This window comes from Chamaea fasciata, unplaced genomic scaffold (assembly GCF_029207755.1).
Source record: "Chamaea fasciata isolate MVZ Bird 193981 ecotype frontalis unplaced genomic scaffold, bChaFas1.0.hap1 SCAF_14, whole genome shotgun sequence".
In the NCBI taxonomy this organism is placed as follows: Eukaryota; Metazoa; Chordata; class Aves; order Passeriformes; family Sylviidae; genus Chamaea; species Chamaea fasciata.
In genome coordinates this window covers 701,488-726,746 of record NW_027094099.1, presented here as the reverse complement: position 1 = coordinate 726,746, position 25,259 = coordinate 701,488, and positions in this window count along the sequence as shown.

The following is a 25,259-nucleotide window of genomic DNA, read 5'->3' as shown; positions in this document are numbered from 1 at the left end:
TCCTGGTACCAAGTTCTGTCAATTGCTTTGGTTTAAAATCCCTTTGGAGGTTGTTTACAAAGGTTTTGGCTCATGAGAAGCACGAGGCCCACTTTGGAAAGGGTGGTGGTGCCCAGAGGCAGTGAATTCTACATTGCTCTAGTTGAAGAACTCCACCTTAGAGTTCCCATCCAGGGAAAGGAGCCAAAGATAGCTGCTTCTTCCAAAGAAAGATCTTCTGGAGTCTACATCACCCCCTGATGTTTTGAAATTTCCCGTGGACCACATCAGTCATGGGGAAGTGAGAACTCGACCTTGCATCAAGGAGCACAGCATCATCTGTGTTGAGGATACCATCTTGTTTTGAAAATCCCACATCTGTCAGAATCCCTTAGGCTCCTATTACAACATAGAGTGACTAAAAAGAATTGCTTGTTTCCTGGTGTTTCACTTAGTTTGCTTAGTGTGCCTGGCAGCATTTCGCAGAGTTTCAGTGTTTCCCCAAGGCTGTCAGTCAGTTTTCCCTGTTGTTTGTGTGGGCTTTTCACACACAACACAGAGGAGGAAAAAACACTAAAAAAACCCGGGAAAATGTGATTATAATCCACTTAAAACAGCCAGCAGGGGGATGTGCAGGACAAAGAACTCCTCTGACTTTTAGAAAAAAATGGATTTCAAATTTACTATGCCTAGTTAGCTGTAGAAAATACAGTCTCTTTCTATGACAAAAGAGCACAAATCATCAGCCAATCACTGTCTCTGGCAATTTCAAAATCAGCTGAAGAAACACAATTTCATCTCTATTGATTAGATTATATATGGCTATGTAGGTTAAGTGAGCACAAGAAGTCAGTGATCAGCTTCTGCTTAGTACTTGCCTTTTTAGAAACACAAGCTGAGTAGCATGTTCTTCTTAGGATGGGAAAAAAGTATGTAGTTATCAAGGCAGGAAAGCCAGAAATTTTGGGTTTTCCTCCCACCCAGAAATCAATAATTAGCTCTTTTATTTACAGATCTTTAGCTTTACTTCTGTTGGTTTAACCAGCTGTGGGCTTCAGTCCCCAACGGTAAGATCTGCACCCCTCCAAGGAGGGAGGACACTTCTGTCAGCTCTTCTGTCCCAGCAGCTCAAGCTGCTCCTCTAGGCACTGAGCAGATCCAAGAGGCTGCACCTGGGAGCCGAGGCACAGGAAAGGCCATGGCCCTCAGTGGGAGCAATTACGGAGAAATCACCTAGCTGAACTCCTCGATGTTGATATTTGTCACTTTTTAGAGAAGAGCTGCTTTGAGAAAAACCATCCAGGACATGCAGAGCTCCTATCCCTATGGGCATGGAGCTCACAGGATTTTTTGTGACTTTTACGTCTGTGAGCAGGCTTGGTGTTTAATACAAGCAGCTTTCTTCACACACCTACCCAGCCGAGCGCCGTCCACATCAGGGACGTGTCGTTCTTCACCAGGCGGGGGAAAGCAGCAGGAACGAGGGGGAAGAGCACGGTGATGCCTCCACCGAAACAGGACACGAGTCGTCTGGATCCGCTTTCTGTGCGCAGCAGGACGTGCGGGGAATGCCGAGGAGCTGGCCAGGAGATGGCGAGAGAGGAATACTTTTGGAAGCACCTCGGGGGCCGTGACCCGCAGCCCCTCGGCAGGACCGGGGCTGTCCGGGGAAGCGGGAGAGGGGCCAGACCCATCCCACGGGAAACGGGCACGCACAGTGATCGAGCTGACTAAAGGGATCGTTCTGCTCTCCAAATCCCGCTTGCTCTGGAAATCTGGAGTTTTCTGAAAAATCCGTAAAACTTGAATACAAAACCGAAATAATATCTGCAAATCTTTTGAGGCAGAAAATAATTCTCAGCAGTCTTGAGACACGATGGCTGTTTCTCAGAAGGTAGTGCAGACACTACGCTCCTTGGCAGGTATCTCCACACAAGAAGACAATCAGGGAAAACTGGAGCATTCTTACCATATCACTGCGGCTGCTCTGGGTCGGTATTCATCCAGAGGATATCAGAACCCTGGACATTCGAAGATAATTCCTCATATATTGCCACGGTTATTTTCTTCTCCTACTGACCTGATGTGCGAGTTCAGAAAATACTCCTTGAATTAAACTAAACCGTTAAGTCCAAGCAAAGAGTTCTATTTCTAGACGACTGCTCCTATTAATTTAAGTCACACTAATTTTACTATTCAGCATCTTGGGAAAACCACATGGTCTTTCCAGTATGAGATGAAATGTTTCTCATACTTTTAGTCCTACTGAGAATCTGCAACATACTTTGTATTCTGAAAAAGCACCTAGAAATCTGTTTTTCTGACGTTCGTAAAGTTTTCACCTGTTTGCCGGTGTTTGCTTTGGCTCAGACTGAAGTCAACCAGGGAATTAATTCTGTATGATAGCCAGACAGAGTTGTGATGGATTTTTACCATCTGAGTGCAGCACAGGATGGTTTGATGAACAGTTTTCAGTGCATATCCATTGACAGTGGTTACAATTTAGTGTAGAAGGAAAGTGTGCTCACATTACATGTCCCAAAGCTAGTCTATTCCATTTTATTAAACTACCACGTTTTTACGGGGGAAAGAAGTCAGTTTGGAGAAGCAATGTTGCTCAGTATTTATCCAGGACTTCTTTCACCTTTTAATTTCCAATAATTTCACTTTTCCCGACCCATTTTCAACTAGGAGCACTGGAAACTGTTCAAATCTCTCCTGATCAACCCTGTGTTTCTATCCTGTGTATGCTAATGTCTTAAATGCTCAAAATAAGAAGGACTTCATAGGAATAATCCACATTATCTGTTAAACTGGAATCTTCAACATTACCTACTTTAGTTCCTCACCCAGTGTCCAGTGGCTTTGTGCTCCATCTGGCCATCTACAGAGATCCGGCTGGCCTCAGTGTTAGTCCAGGAACCTTGTACTCTCACTCAGCTATGCACATGAGCTCCGGGGGCCACACAGGTGAGAAGGTCCCCAGCTCCATGCAGGAACAAGTCCCACAGCCCTGGAAGCTCCCTGCTTTGCACTGGCTGCCCTGGATCAGTCCTGACCCATCTGACTCTTCGGGATGGTGCTTCCTGGCGGCAGGTCCTGCAAAGTCCTACACTGAGTAACTTTGCCAGGGCAGCTTTGGGCCCCTTGGAAAAGAGAGTCACTCATCTTCAGACATTCTATGAGAAGTAAGGCAGTGTTACAGACTGTGTTTTCCTCTGTGTATCCGATGCTCGCTTTGGTACCTGGGATCCATCTGTCACACTCAGAATGGAGCCAACTGCTTGCCAGTCTGCTACAATACTCTTCACTTTTGTTTGCTGTTAACCTTCCGCATTACAGATTTAGCTGCTGGTTGACTGTGGTTTCTTTTGGAGAGCGTGGTAAGAAATATTTGGAAATCACTCAATCAGTGACATAACTGCATACCATTTCAAGTGGGTTTTGTCAGTACTACCTCAGTAAACAGTCTGCAAATGTCCCCCGTTCCTCCACAGGAAAACTCTTGTGAGATACATCTGTTTGTAGAAACGGGCTCTCTAAATGACAGAGATGGACATGGGAGACTCATGCTAAAGACTTTTCAGTCACACACTCGCAAACAGTTAAAAAAGAACCTCTGAACACACAACTTAGGTAACCAGCGGCAGAGAAAGAGCACATGATCACCTGTGAGCTACACAGAAGGAGCAAAGTCCAAGAGGCAAGACTGAAAATAGCCTCCAGGTAGGTTCTCTGGGGAAGTCCAAAACTCCATCCATACCAGCAGGCACCTAAGCACCTTTAAAACAGGCTCAGAGTCTTTTAGTTCACCTCAATCAACCTGTGGTGGTTCCTCTTGGCTGGTTCTTAGTCACTGGGTTTTGCAGACACACGGCCCTTCCCATGGTTCTCATGTTGCTGCTCTGTGGTTAACGCCTCATAGCCACCAGCCATCCCATCCCATCCCATCCCATCCCATCCCATCCCATCCCATCCCATCCCATCCCATCCCATCCCATCCCATCCCATCCCATCCCATCCCGTCCCATCCTCTCCTGGCACTCTCCCCACCTGACCTTGGAAGTGTTTTAAGGGAGGAGTGGGAGACAATGCTGCACTGACTCATCTGTGTTGTTTTTCTTCTCTGCAGAGCAAAGGCAGCAGGGACAGGGTTTTGTGGGGTGCAAGGCTCACAGGGAGACAGCTTCTGCCCTTTGACAGCTCCTCTCCTCTAAGTCATACAGAGAAACGGGTGGCTGGGAGGCAGCTATGAATGTGTGCCCAGGGGAGCAAACACTGAGGCATGCTGAATAGCAGCTGCTCATAAGAAGTTCAGAAAACAGAAGTTTTCCTCCAGCGGAGAAAACGTAATGAGAACTAACACAAAATACTGACGCTGCAGTGAAAACTCCCTAGCAGAGATGATAATCTCTTCAGCTTATTTGAGTATGAAAGTCTTCCATTTCCTAATAAGCGGAAGGGGAATTCAACTCCACCTATTCCCTGTATGGCACCTCTTTGCCACAAGAGTGCATCCTTGCAGCTTGCAGCAGGCACACCCTCTCCTGCTGCAGCATCGAGGTCCCTTGAATCCAAAGTTGCCTTTTACCAGCAGCCCTGAGCCCAGCTTCCAATAAGCAGCTGTTTGCAAATGCTTAGTTTGGTATAAGATCTGGTTTATAGCATAGCAAATCAATGGGATGGTATGAAAATGCCTTGTAACTAGATTTAAGATAGGTATTGAATATTGGTACACTAACAAAGCATTGCTGGAAAAACAGTATCCAAAGCAATATTGCAATATCCGAAACAATATCTCTAGCCAATTTTCTTAAGATTTCCTTGTCATATTGCCCTTTTCCCTAACATGCTAACAACAAAAGAATAACTACCCCAGTAGTTTAACTCACAATCCCTTACCAGGTACCGACAATGTCTTTGTCAGCATTGCAAAGTGTTTTAGTAGATTAAATTTTTCAGCAGATGATCTCCAGGCATGTCTCTAGGAATAGGAACCAAGGTGAATGGAAGTAACACAGTATCTGAAGTGTACTCTTGATATTACGCAAAGCCTCACACACCCAAGACTGTGAGGCTTGTACGTAAATCAGGCAAAGGGAAAGCTGATGAAAACAGAAATCTCCTCAAGTTTCCCCTTCTAAAAGAAGCTGTTCCATCTTTTTGTGGATTTTGACTTTCCCACGTGGGCTTGTTCACTCCTGTGCTTGCCCTGCACGGTTGGGTACAGAGTTGGAAACCTAAAGAGAATATTGAGTTGAGTATTTCCTGCTTTGGTCAAGGAACATTCTTGCTGAGACCCTGTGAATTAGCAGGAGCAGCACAGCTCATCCCTAGACAGGCTATTTCATTTCCCAGACATCTCTCTGGAACCTCACTGCTGTCTTCCCAGAAACCACTCCCTCTGGGAATGATCTTGTACTTTACAGAAGCAAATGCATCACTTCTGCTATTTCCACAGTTTCTCCATGATGACTGCCCTGTAAAAAAGCCACTATAAATAATCCCTAGCAATCCTATTTCAGACGTAAAGACTCTACAGATTACACGCTTACTCCTGATAATTTTTCCTGGGCCGATAAACAGTTGCATTGTTCTGATTTACAGCCACACTGCACTGTTGGATTCTTTCTAAGGTCTCACTCCCTGATACTTTGGGAGACTGACTGGCCTAGAAGCTATGCCAAAGCCATGGGGATCCAGACTGCGGGATCACTGCCCCATTTTTGTCACAGGCCCTGGGCGTGGGACCTCACAATTGCCACATGAGGTCAAGCAAGTCACAGAGCCTGCTGGTGCCTCCCTTTCATTTCCACCTGTCATCTGTCTCATCTCTTTAGACTGGGAGCTCTGCAGAACAAGGGTTTCTTCTTACAATAAACTCATTCAAGATCACAGGTGTGGTTTCTAGACACAGCTGCAGCACAATGGGAAACACAAAAGCAGAGCTGAGCGGTTGTCTGAGACTGTCCACAGCATGAGGCTGGTGAGGCCCAAGAAGTGCTGTCAGAAGGAGGTGTCAAGGGCAGAATTCATGATGAATAAGATTGCTCATCTGAACTTCGGAAAGCAAATGAGTGTGCGCATTAAAGTAATTAAATTCACTTAAGAGGCAGACAACTGTGATACACGCAGTCGTGGATAATGAACAGACAGCGTAGTCACTGAAATGATCTAACTAATAGATACTGGTGGCTGTTCTACGATTCTCAACGACCTAAAAGGATTTTTGTTTTCAACTCCTGGAAAAGGAAGGAAGAAAATGCTTTTGCAGAAGAAAGGAGGACTAAACAGGGAGATCAATGCCCTTGGTTAAACAGATACATGTCAGAGAGAAATACTTATAGTAGTATGTGATGGTTATAAATATGGAACAGTCTTGGATGGGAAAAGAGAGGCGGGATATTGGTGTGAAGTGGTGGCACTCCTACTAGCAAGAAGACAACAGTTCCTGGATAAAAAAGGAAAACAGGGAAATAGAGAACAGCAATTAAAAAAATGCAACAAAAATCCTGAATTTCTCATAGGTTGTAGAGGCCACTACTAGAAAATATGAAAGAGAATCTGATCCCAAACCAGATACAAATATGTCCCAAATCTCAAGGAGCTGATTAGGAACAGCCCACGGCAGACAGGGACTTGTCACCAGAAAAGGGAAGTTAGACCTGAATAGAAGGCTGGCCCTGGGCTGGAGAAGACAGTAGGACAGCAGGCCTCAGGCTAACCAGGAAAGGCCACGGTGCAATTGTTTTGCTGAATTTTTGAACTGAACATCTCACTTCAAAACCTCTGAAAGTGGGACTTTTCCCTCATCAGCTGATAGGTTCTCCATCAGCAAAACAGCTCAAACAGCCAGTGGAGGGTAAGGAGGTACCCTAAGTTCAGAATAGTCTGATTAGCAAAAGGAGGATTTCCTGCATCTCAGCGATTAAGAATCAGCTGCTACAGCTGTACATGCCAGTTACTCGGTTTGGACTTTTAGGAATTAGGAATTACTATTCTTTACTTTTATCTCACATCACTAATGAATCAGTTAGTCCAGGACAACTTCTGCTTGTATGCCCCAATGAGCACTCTCACACGGAAAGTTTGTAACACGGAATTTGATCCCTTTGAAAGAAATCTTCCCTCCTACTAGCAAATGTAAAGCAGCACAGTTATGATCTCCCAGCGTGCCACCAGACGCTGCTTGCCACCTCTTTTCAAGAATTTCAGGCAATCGGTCAGATCCTGCTTTCAGGCATATGTGATTAGCTGGGGATCAAATTAATCACAGGTGGAAACATAGCTATGACAACCAGGTCAATGGGTGTACTCACATCTGTCTTTGGAAGTCCAAACATAGGTAAAATTGTTTTCAAATTACGGCCCTTGTTTTCCCATACTTCTAATAAGCTGAAGTATAGACCGCTAAGCTATTTTCCATGATTTACAGAGGGATTTCCATGATTTACCTGTAGGAGAAAATGTCATCCAAGCTAAGGGACAGGTTTCATTTTTCTACCCTCTTCTAGGCTCCAAAGACACCTGAGAGAAAAGGTCAGTTCCACTCATTGTCTGCAATGTTGCTCATCTGTGGGCAAAGACAGACACCCAGCAACAGGCAAGCCAAGGACATCGGTGCATGGAAGAGGACCAGGACCACTGTGACCTGTTCCTTGGTCTGGGCATCCTGCAACACCATCCTGTCACTACAACAACACTTGGCTTTATAGCCACTGCTGAGATGTTCTGAGGTGCCCCTAAACCTGCACAGTGGAAGTGGCACAAGCTTTGACAATGACATTACCTTTGGAAAAATCAGCTGGAAACGGCTCCTGGTTTTCCACGTGTCGGAGCTGGGACAGGAAGCTGTACACCTCACATTTGACTCTTTTGGGCCGAATCAAATGGACGAATGATGGGACACAGTATCAGGTTTTTGCTGGTGCCACTTGCAATGCAGAGCTGTTGGTATCTAGGCCAGTGGTTCTGGGCTTTCCCTTGGCAGAATGGCTCTGTCCCAGAACTTTGCTGGGCTTTTGTGCAGAGGGAGGCCCTCGATGCCTGTCAGCAGAAACTCCAAGACAGGTCTGGAGAGCTTCGTGTTGGCTGCCACCTTCCTGTTCCCCTGGTTTTAGGAAAGCCAAGGAAAACGATAACTCGTGGGTCAGGATCCTGCACTGCCAAACAATACAGTAGGACAATTTATCCTCCTTGTTCAGGCTCCCTCTGTCAGTAATTACTGCTGGTATCTTTTATATCCAGGTGGATAAAGTGTGAAAAATGAGGTTCACTGCCTTGGTAAAATTTAAGTTTAATAAGACAATTAGGAGACAGAAAAGCAAAATACGGCTGGGTGCTTGGCATTCAGCCAAGAGTACACCTTACCATCTCAGAAGCACTTCTTTAAATGCACCAGCGTGTTGCATATTCGTAGACCTTCATGCAATATTCAAACATTCCTTTGCTTTGTTTCAACACCCAACCTGCCCCAGTCCCATTTCTCCTTGTGGCTCCACTCTGTCCCCACACTCGCTGATAACAGAGAGGCAATAAATTCTTCCTTTGGTGTCTGTTGCTGTTTCCATATCTTCATCCAGATAGGAGAATGTGAAGGATTTCCTGATTATCTTTACTATTCTCTGAGCAAGCTACAAAAAGCCTCTTACATTGCATAGCTTCTATGTTAATATTATGCTATAGCCTAAGAAATACATATTCATCACACCACCATTTCTAAGTTTGGTTAATAGCAGAAATAAAAGAAACTATATTAATACAGCCAAGTTTTCCAACATTATACACATAGCATTCATTTTAATATTTGTGAAAAGCCAACTGTATAATATGTATTTATAACATAAAGGAATGACCTAGCAGCAGCCAGGGCTCAGAGCTGTTTTTTCCTTGCAATACAGGTTTAAGAGCCCCAGTCCTCCAACCCCTGCAGCAGGTGCTTGAACCAGGCCGTGAGTGATGAGTCATCCCACTAACAGCAGAAGAATTGTATTCATTATTTACCAGTCCCTGGGGTTCTGTGCTGCTTGGAGATGGCCTCCATCTCCTCTCAATCATTTAACACATCCCAGTTCAGTGCAGTTAACACAGCTCAGGGCACAGATCTTGTCCCGAAGAATCTCTCCCTTACCGCTCTCTACGTGCAATCTCCTCCCCAGTCTCATGTCCCTTCACCAGCCTTATAACCTCTTGGCACTGGTTCAGCTCTTTTACCCTTTAAAAATTCATCCGGTGTTCACGAAAGGTGCCGACCTGGCAGCACTCAAAACTGCAGCCTGGTGTTGTCCCACAGAGCAGGCACTGCAGGCGCAGGGACGTTGTGTCGTGTGGCACTGACTGACAAGGCGTCTCAGCCCTTTCACGAGGCACAGTCTTCAGAGGTCAGTTAGGTGCATTTACAAACGAATCGATTTCTTACCTTCTAGCTGAGAATCTGCAAAGTCCAGCCATGCAGGTTTGGACTAAATGTCCCTCTGGCCCCACTATCCTGGATCTCCTGGTGTCCAAGCTAGATGCTCAGGGAAGAAGGCTAGAGGGGAAGTACTAGCCCCAAATACCCTTCTACAGACTGCAGCTCAGAGACTTCCCGGCTTTGGGGGATTCAGTGGTGCCTAGAGAGTATGAATGTCTTCTCCACAAGCTTGGTCGTGGAAGTCTTTGGACTCTGCAATCCTACAGCAATAATCCCACAGTTTATCTACCTGTTGCAATAACCCTCATATTCTTTTCCCTATTGTGGACCTCCCACATGAGGTTCTCATGGCCAGAGAAGATAGTGACAGTTGTTGCCTCATCTGCCAATGACCTACCCCAAGATCCAGGACGAAATACAGCACATCTCTGGAACTCTGCTTTACCTGGGTCAGAACAGGTGTCAAAGCAGGCAGGTTTTCTAGGACACCTCTGGATGAAGACATTTGTAATGTGCATTTTTGCCGTGAGGTGACTGCTCGTTGTAGCCTAACAGACAGGCAACAAGGTCAAACCATCCGGTTACTAAACGGCAGGTTTTGCAATGCAGCTAATCTGGAGCAAATACCAAACACACACTTGGAAGTAGGCCTGGAGCTTCTTTCTGATCCTCCCTCTTGAGCCAAGCGTAGCTGCTAATGCAACAATGCTCTTACACCGCCACCCTCCCTCAGGGAAATAGCTAAAAACCCTCTTGTGTCCCCATTCAGCATTTCTGGAAGGAAGGTGTACGCTGAATCTTTGCAGCGGCAGCGTATAAAGCAGTGCAAGTTGGAAAGGATTTAGAAATATTCAAAATTAAAGACATGTGGAGAAAGATGTCTATTACATGTTTGCCAAAGACAAACAAGGTTTCCTGGGAAGTGTTTTGAGTTTTTATTGCAAACCACAGTTGCTTAAGGCAAAATTGTAATTACAAGACTTCAGAGTGTTTCCCCTCTCCATTTTTGACAGAAATATGGCTGCATAGAAATCTTAACAGAAAGATTGTTTCTTCAAGTTTACTAAATCTTTGGTAAAACTAATCTTTGCTAAACCAACTCAACCAGCCTTTCTTAAAAACCTTTCACAAATGGAAATGCCAAGAGGTGACGAGAGAGAAATAAAAATGAAGTTTCTGCCATTTAGAAGACTTGGTGAGTTAAAAAGAAGATAGAAAATTAATTATGGAGGAGAGAAACATTTGGAAGATTTTTTTAAAGGTAATTTAAAAAAATATCTTTAAAAGTGTCATTCACAGGGTTTCAAAGGGACAGCTCTATGCCTGAGGACCTTGGCACTGATTTACGTGAACAAGGAAAGTAGCTGTTGCTCCTTCTCTTGGTGCAATTCCAAATTGCTCAAGTTCACTGAAAAGTTTATTGGTTGGGTCTTACCCAAGCAGAACAGACCAAACTGGCAGTGAGGGTATTTATTCTCCAGGGCTTTGGACAAAGCCAAAGTGCTTTAGCCTGCCTGAGAACCAGGGAATAGACGTTTTGTAGATTATGACTTTGGAAGAGTTTCCTCCAAAAAAGAAAAACCTACTACTGCCATGGAATACTCAGTATTTCACAACCACTTCTACTTCCTTAGCTCATTTCTGCAACAAAACACAGCAATGCTCTTGGGTTGCTGTTTGCCTGGACTGGAGTCCACTAACTCCAGTTTAAGCACTAGCAAGTATTACTACTTGTACCCATTTTCTATCCCAATATTCTGAAGAATTCTTGGGACGTGGGTCTTTATCTTCTGGAATAAATCACGAAAAGAGAGTATTTTTCTGATAGCTTTGGCAATCTTTCTCCACACTACCAATCATGACAGGAACTTTCAGTTGTCTCCCAGACTTTTTCACAACTTATTAATGCGCAGCTATTCTTAAGTCAATGCATTCTTCTGGATCACACAGGAGACAGACTGGCAAATACCCTGTATGAAGCAATCAGTTGCAGTAACCATGCTCTTAATGTAACATGACAGCTCTTCACTCAGCGACTTTGCAAGAGAACCTCTGCTATTTAGAACTGTTACTTTTATTTTTATTTTGAGCTTACACGGTAAGGGATTGTGCCTGAATTGTCCTCACGCTAAATGAACACAAAGTCTGCCTGCAGCTGGAGTATGCAAAACCTCGTGCAGCTCTGTTCTGCTCTGGGTGAGCTGGGAATGACACCTACCTAGCCAATGGAATCCAGCTTGAGCAAGGTAAAATCTCTCATGATTTTACCCAACTTAAATTATAAATATTCAGAGTACAGGCTCATAGAATCAGGGGATAGTTTGGGTTGTAAGAGACCTTATAGGTCACCCAGATCCAACATCCTGCCATGGGCAGGGACACCTTCCACTAGACCAGGTTGCTCCAAGCCCCATCCAAGCTGGCCTGGAACATGTCAGGAATGGGGCACATACAGCTTTTTTTTTATATAAACTATGAACATGAAAAACTTTATTGTCTTGGATCCAAAAATCTACCATCTTGCTCTACATGCAAAAATTTCAGGTATGACCCTCTGCTGCAGAAAATAGGAATGTATTTATATTTTGTGCAACAAACCGGTGGGGGGAGGTTAAACAGAATGAGCAAGAGCGAAAACTAAAGTAATTGAAAGAGACAAATGACTCTCATTGCATCAAACACTTGTGATAAACGTAATATTTGAATGCAAAAAGAAATCACCCTGCCACACATGGCTCAAACCGAGCTGCATCTGCAATGTGGTGAATGAGCACCGTGTCAAATCCAGCAAGATTCCGGCTGCACTTTCCTTCCACGTCGTTTCTTCGGGGAACAGCAGTGACAACACTCCTCATCTTTATGCTTACTCACAACTCCTTACGTGCACCTGCCTGCTCTCACAGGACTGCCACAAACGAGTGCACTGTTCACGTTTCCAGGTGGAAGAGCACAAGAAGTTTCCGAGCTGGGCACAGCAGCCTCCCGCGCTGCTGAGCCAGTGCTGCTCTCAGGACACGTTGATGCTGCAGATCATGGTGCAGGGCAGGTTTCCCAGCTCACCTCCCACGGCGCTGCAGAACCTCGTACAAGCTGCCAAGTGCCTGAGGAGCTCCATGCCGCCAGACCACAGTCCTACCACGACCCACAGGAGAGAACTGAAAGCCAGCCTCGGGATAAGCCTGTAGGATTGGACCCTTCTGGCATCCAGGATACATCCTCCCAAATCTGGGAGAGAACAGGAAGCTTTGGCTGTACCCACACTTTACCCACACCGAAACTTTTCTTCTCAGTGGTTTCTGCTGCCTCTGATTCCTCAGAAGCTGGTCCCGAGAGCTGCCCCGTTCCGTGCTGTTTCTGCTGGCTGCTCCCTTTGTTCCCCACCATTTGGCATTTACACGTGGCTCCCCTGAGCTGAGGCGCCTCTCTTTCTGCGTCTGGCTCAGGCAGCTCCATGCTCTCCTGCAGGCCCGTGGACCAGGCTGCAGTATAAACACAGCTGCATCTGCAATCTCCAAGGGATATAATGCACAGACACTCACTCAGCTTCTCCAGCACTGCGCAAGAAGTGAACTTGGCAAAATTTTTAAGATAGCATTCCACGTTTTGATATTTGAGTTTATTGTTACATCAGCATGGGAATATTTGCTTGACTGGCAGCTGGACTGAAATTCATTCAGCTCCATTTTTAGGGGGCAGGAGTGTTAAGAAGACCATGAATATTAATACACTTTATAGAATCTGAGTGCACGAACCAACACACTTTTATGACTCATCTGTGACACTGTTGAAGCATTCTAAAGAGCGAGAGGCTGAACAATGCACAGATGGTCTACTTCACATTGAAAAGAAATTCGTATTTTTGTACTTCATGACAGTACATGAATCCAGTGAAGCATTGTAACAGATAAGCCGGAGCTGCTGACATTTGCAAGCAGTGAAATGGCTCAGGATCGAGTGCTGCAGGCATGAACTCCAGCCGACAAAATACTTCCTCTCAAGCTTTATTGGGAGGTTAATACAGCATGGATCGCGATGATAATGCTTTTCAGGTTCAGCCCTTTGTGGAAAGGTCAAGCCACAAGTACAAATATCCTACAGACTGCAGCATTGCCAGAGTCACTGCAATTTAGCAGCAACTGTAATTTCAGTCGTTGCATCTACAAGTGGAACTAGAGGTCACAGGCAAAACGGCTTCTCCTGGGTTCTTGCTGAGCCGTATTTGTTCTTTCATAAGTCAGGCTTAAAACAAGCACAGCATGCAGCCAGGAAGGCACGCTGCGCAGGTGGATGTGATTTGGGTGTTTTTGTGGGGTTTTTTTGTTTGTTTGCTGGCTTGTTTTTTTTATAAAATGCACCTCAGAAATATTTGCTACAAGTATTATTCAAGCGTCTATCTATCTAAAGGATTGAGGAGTATGGTTGTTTGCCATACGTGGAAGAAGATCTCATGATAGCCAAAAGAAAGAAAAATAACTTTCTAACTCTCTTAAGGAAAAAAATCTTGTTCCAATCCCCAGGTACATATATTTTCCTAATTGTCACTCTTTTTAAACTCTTCCGGTCAGAAGCTTAAATACTAGGCATTTATTCTAATGAATGTTATATATACTGTACATGTAATTACCACATGGAGGTAAAGATATGTTGTCCCAGTGGATTCTACTGATTTTAATTCTCAAGAAAAAGCAATGTGAGACCTGGGAAACTTGGAGCTTCGATTCTGAATTCTTTGATTCTGCTGGATTCTGGAATGTTGTACAAATTTCTTGTGATCGATCCCTCTCTTTTAGTCAGTTCTGAAATCCATAAATGAATTATAAACTGCACTGCTCCCACAGCAAGGCAGGCAGTTAATCTATTACACTCACTCAAATCATCATTTCTATTGCAAAAGTAGTTGCTCAGACTGGGAATCTGGGAAAGGAAAATTAAAAATCTGCTCTTAAAACACAAAGATGTTGGGCCCAAACCTATTACGATTGAAAATTAAATTGCAATTATTGCTTGCTTTTACAATCATTTCTGTCTCGTGACTGAGAAATTTCCTGACAGATTTTGACCAAACTGAAATGTTTCTAGTCAGGTGCAGCTGTAATACTTTGCAATGAGAAAGTTTTCATCAAAACATTCCCAGCCAGCTCTCCTTTATACACAATTTGTTCATTTAATGATCAAGATTTTCTGGTAGCTCTAGAAGCAAAGACACTGGAAAGGCCAGCCTGGCTCATTAGTGTGTTACTGCTTGTTGTTGCTCTTTCTACCTGCAGCCACAGTTTCGTAACTGAGTCCACAGGGTGGCTCTGGAACTTGAAGAGCTGCCAGCCTGAGGGATGTGCATTTAACAAGCAGAGTTTAGGATATTTACTAGCCAGGTTTCAGCACACCTTAGGCATTGGACCACTATCACTGGAGACAGAAGGAAGTTCTAGCAAATCTTACAAGTTTTAAGCTCACAATAAGTAGAAAGGTTTGAGCCAAGATAAAAATAACACCTTTGTAGTCCTTGGCAGAGTGAGAAGCAGAAGAAACAAATCTCCTGGAAATCCTTGTAACTGTGGGAAAGTCAAATGACACTGGAACTTAAGAAAGCACGTTTTTTCCGCCTGAATGGCCTTACAAAGACAGGCAGCAGCCGTTCTCAGCCACGGGGAGCCAAAGCTGATAAGTAGGAGAAGAGAGGGATCCCCCCCCCCCCAAGTTTACAATTAGTGCTGGCCGTCCAAGGAGAACCAATGCACAGCTTTCACACAGAAATGACTGCAGGGAATTTCTGTTGAGATTCATGGTAAAGAATCACTTAATGTGATTTTAACACATTGAAGTCACATGATTCTTTAATCCCATTAAGTGTGATATGAGTGAGAGTTCCTTGCAGAAATGATGATTTAGAGGAAGCATAAACTAGACTAGAGGATTACCTACCTCACAGTAGATAGGAATAGCTGGCCCCTATATATGCCAGAAAAACATCATCTTTAGCTACACTGTAGCTACAGGCACATCCAGCATAGATAATCTAAAACCTGTATGCCACCACACTTGCACAGGTCATTCCTAGTGATCTCTAACCATTGCTATTTTTCTAACAACTCTATCTCTGCATACCTCCAACCCATCAGCCTTGTACTTGCCCTAAAAAAACCATCTAGGGCCAAGTCTGGATGATTGGTCAGTACCAGAAACAGACCTTCCCCATGGGAAAATCGCTTCCATCAAATTTTAATGCTTGCTTCCAACCCTGCAGCTTTAGCCACAAAGCACAGATGACAAAATGAATCTCCATTATCATTAAGTATACAATTTTGGGAGTTCGAGAGTGCTCATAATTCCATTTGGATTTCCATTTAGGATGAGACCACTGTTCCACAAATTGCACTGTCCATCAAATACGCAGCTTTCGTAAAGCGACACTAAATCTCGTTTCCTAATACTGTCTCGGTGATCTCATGTCGTAAGTACAAGCACACAGAGAAAAACAGGGAAGGAGCTTTTCAAACTCCTCTTGATGATTCCATTATGCTGCTCCTTCTACAAAAAATACTATAAATTTGAGAAACAGACAATTTGCATCCTGGATGTCCATTAGCAAAGTCATTACAATCCCGTTACTATATAGGATTGCAATGTAAAAACAACTTCTGTCCGACGCAGTGGAGACCCACTGATGATCTTTCAGAATGAAATTATAACAAGCTTCCTCTGAAGATGAAATCACAAATGAAATTGAACAGTTTTAATACAGCTTCTACAGCTTTTAAAAAGAACATAAGGAATTAAAGGCTGTAATTTAAATGGATGCTGTATTATGGGCAATAAAGCCCAGCAGCACGTAAGCCACGTACTTTTGCACCTGGTTGTTTTGGCCTGCCCAAGTGTTAGCATTTCAGTGTCTGTTCTGCAGTGGATGATGACCCCTGAGCACAGCTGATCGCAGGTGTGTGAAGTGGACACATGGCTGGACATGAGCTACCTGAGTCACAGCACTGCAGCCCACGTGGACAGGAGAGCAGCGCAGAGATGCCGCAAAGCCCAGTGAGCTGAGCTGGTGCTGGCCAGTGCAAAGCACCCACGTGAAAGGGTGCTCAGCAAGACAACATTTACAACTGCTCATGAGTCAAAGCTTCAGCCCCCAATTCAACATAACTTCTAGAAAGGTGTTTTGTTCTAAGCGTGCATTCAAATGTCAGCACTTTTCCAAAAAGTGGGTGGACATTTGTGCACGGTCCTAAGACAGATGGAATAAACGGTGTATTTACATATTTCTTCAGTCTGAGTAGGCAAATAATGTCTGGCTGATTTAACCAAGGAAAGATTGTTATTGATGTAATATATTTCTTAGCCATTTTAAAATCAGCCAATCAATAGTCCTTCCATTTCCTCCCTGTCCCACTGGTCTGCAGTTGCAAGGTAATTTTCCCCCAGTATTAGTCCTAGTTTTCCATTAGCTTAACGTTCACCCTCTGACTAATCCTTGAAATCCACTCTCCTCTTCAGTGCTAGGATTGTCTAAAATGATTATATGACAAAACTCACTCTATATCTGTTGTTTATATATTTTTTTCAAAGATAAACCCATGCTAAAGCCACTGCTGAGGGAGGGGTTAGATGGACAGAGCTCAAAACAAACCTAATTCTTACGGCTCTTTCTGGTCTCAGATCAGCTTTCAATTAATGTATCAGGACCCTCCACTGGCCCAAAATAGAGCAGAAGTGGGACAGCTGTTCTTTGAAATGCTGTAAAGGGACAGAGGTGCTAGCACAAAGCAGTGTCTGTAAAAGCTACGTTCACTTCACTGATTACAGAGAGAGAAGATTTGTGTGAAATGATAAATGCCTAGATAACAATCTTCCATCCAACCATAAAACGCAGCTTACGCCCAGATGCAGCACTATAAATAAAGAACATCAGCAAAGGTCTGAAAGGACAGCATCGGAATGTTGCTAAGAAAATGCTTTGGGCATTTTCAGATAAAACATCTGCAGTAGGTGTATAAATAGAAAACAGACTTGAATGGTTATTCCGGAACTAAGGTTTGCTCTTCCAAGCTCTTTCTGGGAGAAGTTTCTATATGAATACAATAAATATGCTAAGACATAACCCAAGAAGGTGTGCAAAAATAAACAACGCCCTCCCTGGCTGACAAGGTCACTCAAGCACAGTCCTTGTCACAAATACTGCACATCAGCACATTCAGTGCTCTCTTCTAGACATCCCAGATAGCTTCAGACATCAGCTCTGAGCTTTCTGAGTAGTCACTATTTCATTAAAAAAAGAAAAAAATATTGAATGTAAAGTTTAAAATTGCGAATCATGTCCCAGCTGAATATTGTTCAGAGAAGGTCAGCTGGAATGCTCAAACCCAGCCCCAAATCATCACGAACAAGTGCCAAAAATCACAAATGTGTCCCATTCAGCTGCCAACAGCTTCAGCTGGCACTGCACATCTCGTCACAATACAAAAATCTGTGGTATGGGAAGTGCTGACAGTGCAGCACAGCCAAAATAACAACATCTATCAGTATCATCGGTCTGGCAATCCGCAGAGAAAGTGCGACGTCTGTTCGAAACCTCATGCTCAATCTCAGACCCCAGTCATTAGAACCCAGGCTGGAAGAAGATTAGGAAAAGTATTTGTCACTACAGAAATGCCTCCAGATAATTTGGACCTACGAGGAGCGTCATGGACGTGTCATAATTTCTATAAAGCGCCCTGTACTCACGAACACTGCCCAGATTAGACTGGGCTGTACAGCTGCTGTATCCTCGTCATTGCTCAGGTTTAAGGTCCCAGCCCTGCAGGATTTACTCCCATGTTTTTCCTTATCTTTGCTCAGTCCAGGCAAGTTCAATGGACCTGTTTGCATCTGAACGGCAGAACACGCAGGAATCTTTGCAGGACCAAGAAAGGACGAGTTAATGGACTGTTATTGCTAGCCCAGGGTTTTTAAAAAACTGATCCTGCCCCAAAGACAGAGAAAAGTGGAAGAGGTTCCGTAATGTTTTCAGTGCCACACATCTGTCACTGCTCAGTGCATAACAAAAAGTCACGCTGGGAATTCGTGGAGATTGAGGTACATATGGTTTGGCAGCACCTCATCAATTCCTGTTACCACATTAAACTAATTGGCTTTAAAAAAAGAATAATAATTAGGAGACAAAGAATTCTCATGATAGAAGAACACATAGCATTAATGAGCACTGCTATTTATTGCTCATATTTCTGCCTATTTTTGATACACAAGTGCTCTATTGCACACTAGCTGGAACTGCTACATAAAAACGTAAGAATGAAAAACTCCTTTTTTTAACTTCTATCAGATTATTCATAATAGAAGTAGAGGAGGTGACAGCAACACAGATCAGACAAAGAAGATGACAGCAATACAGATCAGAAATGAACAGGAAATTGCAGGATATGATGAGGAGCAAAGCCCAGACAAAGTAATTTACCAGTTAAGGAGACCTAGGTTATGGCAGCTGCCTCTGGATGTTTCAGAGATTGTGCAAAAGAGAGAAGCAAAACCTGGACTTGGGACCAAGCCTGCAGATGAGAAAGGAGTGCAGTTTCTCTGCCTGCTGCTGACAGGGCAGGTACAGGAAGGAGCAGATAAGTATCTTTAGAGTCTGAAGGGGTCCTGGTCATGTTGTCCTGTTCTCAGGATCCTGGAACAAACCTGAGGACCCTACCGAGCTACTTTGGTTCCACTGAGCCCTCTCCCTTCAGGTGATGGCACGCAGGAACAGCTTCAGTGAAGTCAGTGAAAACACTGCAGTACGGAGCGGTGGATTCAGAGCAGACCAAATGGATGGTCAGGAATGGAAACTTGGGAGGGAGCTATCGCAGAAGCCTGGCCCGAGTCAAAGAGAAACGGCAGCCTTCACTTCAGGCACCACACGGCCCTCAGCTGCTGCCTGGGAACATGAGCACAGGCAGTCAGAGGAGCTGAGAAGAAGAATCACTCCCCTAACCTGCAGGTAGAGGCCTGACCCAGGTGAAGCAGAGCTGGCTGTGTCCCCACACTGCCAGCACAGCCCCAGGGCTCCACCACAGCTTAGTTCACACACAAAAGGTGTCCCGGGAAACTCCTCTCCTCCATGCAGGGCTCCTGCTCTTGGACTAACAGTCTTTAAAAAACTTGACCCGATTCTTAACCCACAGAAGGCACAGTTGAAGTGTTTTGAAGCCTCCCAGTTTGGAAGTGAGAAAGGGAGGGAAAGAGGGACAAGAAGGAAAGAGTTGTAGGAGTCACTGGGGCCTGGAGTAGCTTATCAGGACACACTCGGCTGCTGTGGCCACAGATTACCCATCCAGAAATGCTGCTAGTGCTATTTTCCCTGATGGTTATGGCCAAAGGGAGATTCTGATAGAACAACCCTTTCTTCTCTGTGGCAGAAAGAGATCACATCGGCCATTCCTAGCCTGCGTGCACAGGGAGGACCACAGCAGCATTTTCCTTGACTTAGAAGTGAGATCATCAGTCACACTGCAATTCAGATAAAGAAGAAGTGGGGGATCAGGTGGGAGTGAGAACATGCACACATAAATGATTTCAGCTCAAGCACAAGACTTAACCATGTCCCCTTTTCCACCCAGTACAGAGTTTATGGAGTAAAATAGGAAAGACCAGATCAGATGAAACTGATAGACTAATAAAATATCTAATAATTACTAGAATCAACAAATGCACTTTCCTGGCTGGGCAGGCAAAAATGGAATTTGGGATTTTCTTTGTGTAACTGACTGAAATTTTTAAGTAAAGTCTCACTCCAGGCATGCAAGCCCCATCATTTTCTGCTTACATTGTGTCTGCAGCAAAAATAGCCAACCAGAAAATTGTTTTTGCAATATAAAAGCTCCCCTAAAGGAAGGCACTGCTAATCTGAGCTACTGTGGGAACAGGAGGCAGATTTAGAAGTACTGGACATGGAAACAATGACAGTTAAAGGAATGGCCTCAGTGAAGTGATGGATTCTTCCCTGTCCTCCCCCAGTGACACAAGAACAGCAGAAACTGTCTTTCCCAAGAGTCAGGGATCCAGCTGCTTGCTACTCTGAAGTTCTCGAGAAGCAGCATCTCCCGGGACGATTTTATTTTTGAATGACTACAACTGCTCTGTTACTCTTTCTGCTCTTCCAGGAGCAGCTGGGTGCCAGTTAACTACAGCTGCTCCCCAAGGCTTGCTGAACGAAAAGAAGCTACAGGCAGCGTCTGAGTCTTGCTCACAAGGACACACTTGAGCACAGTTCCACTGGACTGACAGCCAGGACCTGCCAGGTGTGAGCCAAGATCAGGAATGCAACTGGGGGAAGTGTTCCTGCAGCAGATGTGGCAACACTCGGGACTCTGGGGAGACTGGGACGAGAGTCCCACTGCAGACGAGCAGCTGGGGAAGTTTTTTGGCAAAACTGCAGCCTGCAGGCAGCCACGGTGCCTTGAGCTTCACAGTGTTTGCAAAAAAGAGAGAGTTGCCGCAGGGTAAATCCTTGAGGCCTCGTTTTCAGCTCACCTGTTCTCCTTCCATTTGAGTGAAGTTCTGGATTTAAAATGGGGAAGAAGAGAAAAATCTGCCTGGGAACTTTTATTTCCACCAGATGAGGAATGACCACAGTCACTCCAGGGGTCTTCGGTGCTTTTTGGTCTCCAATAGTTTCTTTTCCAAATGTGCTAGGAAAGCCTCCTAGGACCTGTCATCTACTGAGCTAAAACCTTCCAGCACTCCCTGAGGCTCGGTTATACTGGGTACAGGAGTGGACGCAGCTTTTTAGATGGCTCATAAACTCTTCAGATCTTCAGCACTGTTATTCCTAGCGGATGGTTTTACAACATGACTCAGGACCTCATGAGGAATTGCTCAAAACCGTATAAGATATTATTAGCATGTGTCATGTCTGGAAAACTCCTTTTACCGTGCTATTTTCTAAATGTGAAATTCTTCACTGTTGTTCTATTTTCAGGAGAGCAGAGTTTTTGAGGGCTTTTGGAAATCTCAGTATTTGACAGGGAACAGATTTGTCCATGTTATTTTTTCCACCAAAGAAGAAAAGCACACAAATTCCCTTCCCAAAATAACTCTTCTTTAATTTCAAAAAAATTTCAAGATTCTTACAAAAATATCCACACGGGTATACAGAAAAAGAGCAAGTACAAGTCACCACCATAAATCAGACACCAAGAAATCACTTTGTCAGGTTTAACAGCAAATAAATTTATCTGGGTAGAAATAACCTTCATTGCCAAGGTGAACTGCTTTTCCACCCGTCTTTGGAGATATTTAATAAACAGTATGTACCCTTTTAAAATCCTTTTACACTATCAACCTACATTTCATAAGGCAAATGAGGCAAAAAGAAAATCATAAAATGTCATTAGAGTATTTCCAGAAACTCTGCAGATACAAAATTTGCAAGACTTGCATATCCAGAGATAATACAATCAGCAGCAGCAGCAAAGTTACAACACTGTACTCAGATCTGCAGCTGCCTCCCACTCCATAAGGAAATGGAAGGCAAACACGGTGATCACTTCCTTCCTTCCTTCCTTCTGTTTACTGAAGAATGAAATGCAAACTCCAATGGTTTCTGGATTTTAAGAGTCCAGGGAAGTTACCCCAACACCAAATAAAACCCCATCCGTTTTCTAGACACAGAAATGGTTCAGAAACCAAAATGTAATCAATTTCAAGACTGGTGCAGTGGTTCGACACACTGGATAAATACCTGCTTTTCTCTTAGGGTTTTCCTTACGTGTCTCTGAAAGAAGGTTCCTCAGACAGACTCCCCTGGCAATGAAATCAGTCCTGAAAGACAGAATAAATGAAATACAAACGAAGCAGGGAGCAGTGGAAGGAAACACTGCCCAGCTGCCAATTGGGTGGGCAGTGCTCAGGTTGCAGCTGCTGTTTGGGAGCACCCACAGAGCAGCTCCAGCCCTGCCTGTAGCTGAGCATGTGGATGAAGGTTTGTTGTGCCAAGCTCTGGTATCACCAGCTCTGCTCCGTGCCAGCTGCTGTGCTGTCTTTGCTGCAGACACAGCTGGGGCTGATGGGGCGGTGCGCTCACAACGTGGTACCTACGCTCCCGACTCAGGACTGGTCCACAGGAGAAATGTGAATTTCAGACCACCTCCGAGTCTCTCGTGCAATCTCCATGCTCAGCTTGGACCGGCAGCTATTACTTTGAGTATGTAACTTACTTCAGTTTGGAAGGATCGCTCATTTTTTCCTTCCAAAGTTAGGTTTGCCCACGTGAATTTTCCTTCCCCTCAAATGCAGCTGTGAAAAATCAGTGTGTAAAGGGAATGCATCACCCCACATAACCTGCAGAGTTGTGGTAGCCCCTTTTTTTCTTTGAACTGTGCCTTTGAAAGCTGTTCAGCTCAATGCACATATCTGCAGACAGCAAACACGCTATACATGCCCCCCTGGAGATTTAGCTTCTCTTTCCTCTTTATTGTTAACTTAACAAGACTAAAAGCTTACTCTTTTGCTCTGTGTAAAAGGAAACCATATAAACCTCATTTTGCCCTGAAACTATATAAACTTCTACACGCAGCTTCTTTAGCCTAACAAAAATATTAATAAAGGTCAGTCTCAGCATCTGTGGTTTATTCCTTCATTTTTTTTTTTTTGACAGCTGACATATTTTTTTAAACTCATCCTTTTCTGCCTATTCATAAATGAATAGAGTTCTTGTGAGAGCTGTGCATGGTAAAAGACGGCAGTTTGCTGACTTATTACTACTCCAGCAGATGAGGTTGGTTGTTTGCATTTAGCTCAGTGCATTTAGATAACAAACCCGAGAGGAAAAGAAAGGCTCTGGGGATCCACACAAGAACTACCTGACTGGCTGCACTGGCACTAGAACAAGTAGAGCTTTCAAAATGGAGTGTGAGCCTTTTTCTCACAGAGAAGCTTTGTCATCTTAGCTATTTTAGCTTGTTTATATACAGGCAACTGTCCCCAGTGTGTATGCACAGGATTAAATCAGAAAGGCTTGTTCCTGCATAGGAAACCAATCTAAGGCAAATGTATTTGTAAAAATATAAACCAACTTCTTTTTTTTTTGCCTACGGACTTGTTCCTGGTATGAAAATCTATGCATGCAGAGAATCTAAAAGTGCTGTTCTGAGAGGAATAATCTATTCAGTTCCCAAATTATCCCCTTCCACTATCAGTCTTTAAAGTTCTCCTTATCTACATATTCAAATTGCACCTGTCATCCTCATGACCACTTTTCTTCTTGCATGTGAGGATACACAATTTCAGCAGCTTGCACTCCCTCTGGGACTGGCATACGGAATTACACGTAGATGGATCTGGAAGCAGTTCTGTTCCTGTGGCTGTGGGAAATCTCACACACACTGCTGCCTTTGGAATTGCACAAGTTACACATGGGGATCACACATAACAGTTTTCATAAAATCACAAGGAAAGAATTAGAGCAGCCTTTCTGATATAAAAGCTGATGGCAGCATGTCCTCCAGGTGCAGGAAGGAAAGTAATGCTAACTTGAGAGAAAACTTCACTTGACAGTAGAGCCTGAGAAGGAAATAATCGATCTTCTTTCCCCTCCATCAAAAATTCAGCTGCTGAGTGTTTTTGTGAGGAAAAGAAGGCAGTGGCAAGTCTTCCTCAGTTCATTCCCAGCAGAGGACAACACGATGCTGCTTTCCTTGCCCAAATTGCTCCCTTCGAATCTCCCAACAGACCCACATCCCTCTTGGGCTGTGAGCAATTTTGTCTTTCAGCTTTACTCTTTGGCCTTAATGTCAGCGTTACCTAAAGGAGACAAACACCCAAGTGTTCGCCACAGGGAAGTTTCAGGTGGACTGTGTACCACACCCAAGTTATTGTCGAGCAATACTGAGCCCCACAATCACTTCAAACAGGATTAGAACCCAAGCAAAGAAAACCAAACCAACACAAATTCCACAGATAAAGACCGGATTCTGAAGAACGATATGCCTTGTGAGAGAACTGCAGCACACAGAGCTGGAAAAAGAAAGCAGAAATGTTGGAGTAGTTTGAGTACCTCAAATGTTAGGAAGAACCCTATGGAGACAAATGTAACAGGAGGCACTATCATGCTTGTCAAACCTGCAGGAGCAGTTATTTTGTAGTTTCTTCACTTTACAACCGCTTCATATATCCCCTCCTTGGAGATCACCTCCTCACTTCTCACCTTCTTCAGGCTCCTAACAGAATGAACCAGGTAGAGAGCACCAGTAACCATACAATACCCAAGCCTGCTTTTACGGGTAGGGAAAAGCAGAAACGGGGCACTGAGAGAGGGAGGAGCTGAAGGGAAGTTCAGGAATTAATCTTCTTTTCACTTCCAGGTAAAAGACATGTTAGCCTTCTCTGCTTCTCAATCTTCCTCAGTATCGGAAGAAAAAAGAAATCGATGCATGTGGAGGCTGATAAACCTGCCAGGCCTCTGGCTTGGAGGGATGTCCCTTGAATGGAATGTGACGAGCCCATCCCAACTGTCCCCGGGAGAGTTAACCCTTAGACGAGGCAGTTCTCTCTCCGCATCCACAATGCTCTGATAAACCCACGTAGATCCTTCCAACCCATCGGTTCTTCCCCTTCGGTAACACCCCTGCTTTCCCCCATAAATACGCCAGCGTTTGCCCCGTTCAGCAGGGAGCTGTCATCCTGGCCCCGGTCACAGGCTGCTGGACAAGAAAGGCCGCCCTGTGGAATGGCCACACGACTCTGCTGTCTCTCGGTACCTGAGTCGGCTTGGGAGAACCTCGCAGGGCAGAGCTGGAATCACTGCTGGGGGCTGAAATCACTGCTGGGGGCTGAAATCACTGCTGGGGGCTGAAATCACTGCTGGGGGCTGAAATCACTGCTGGGGCTGAAA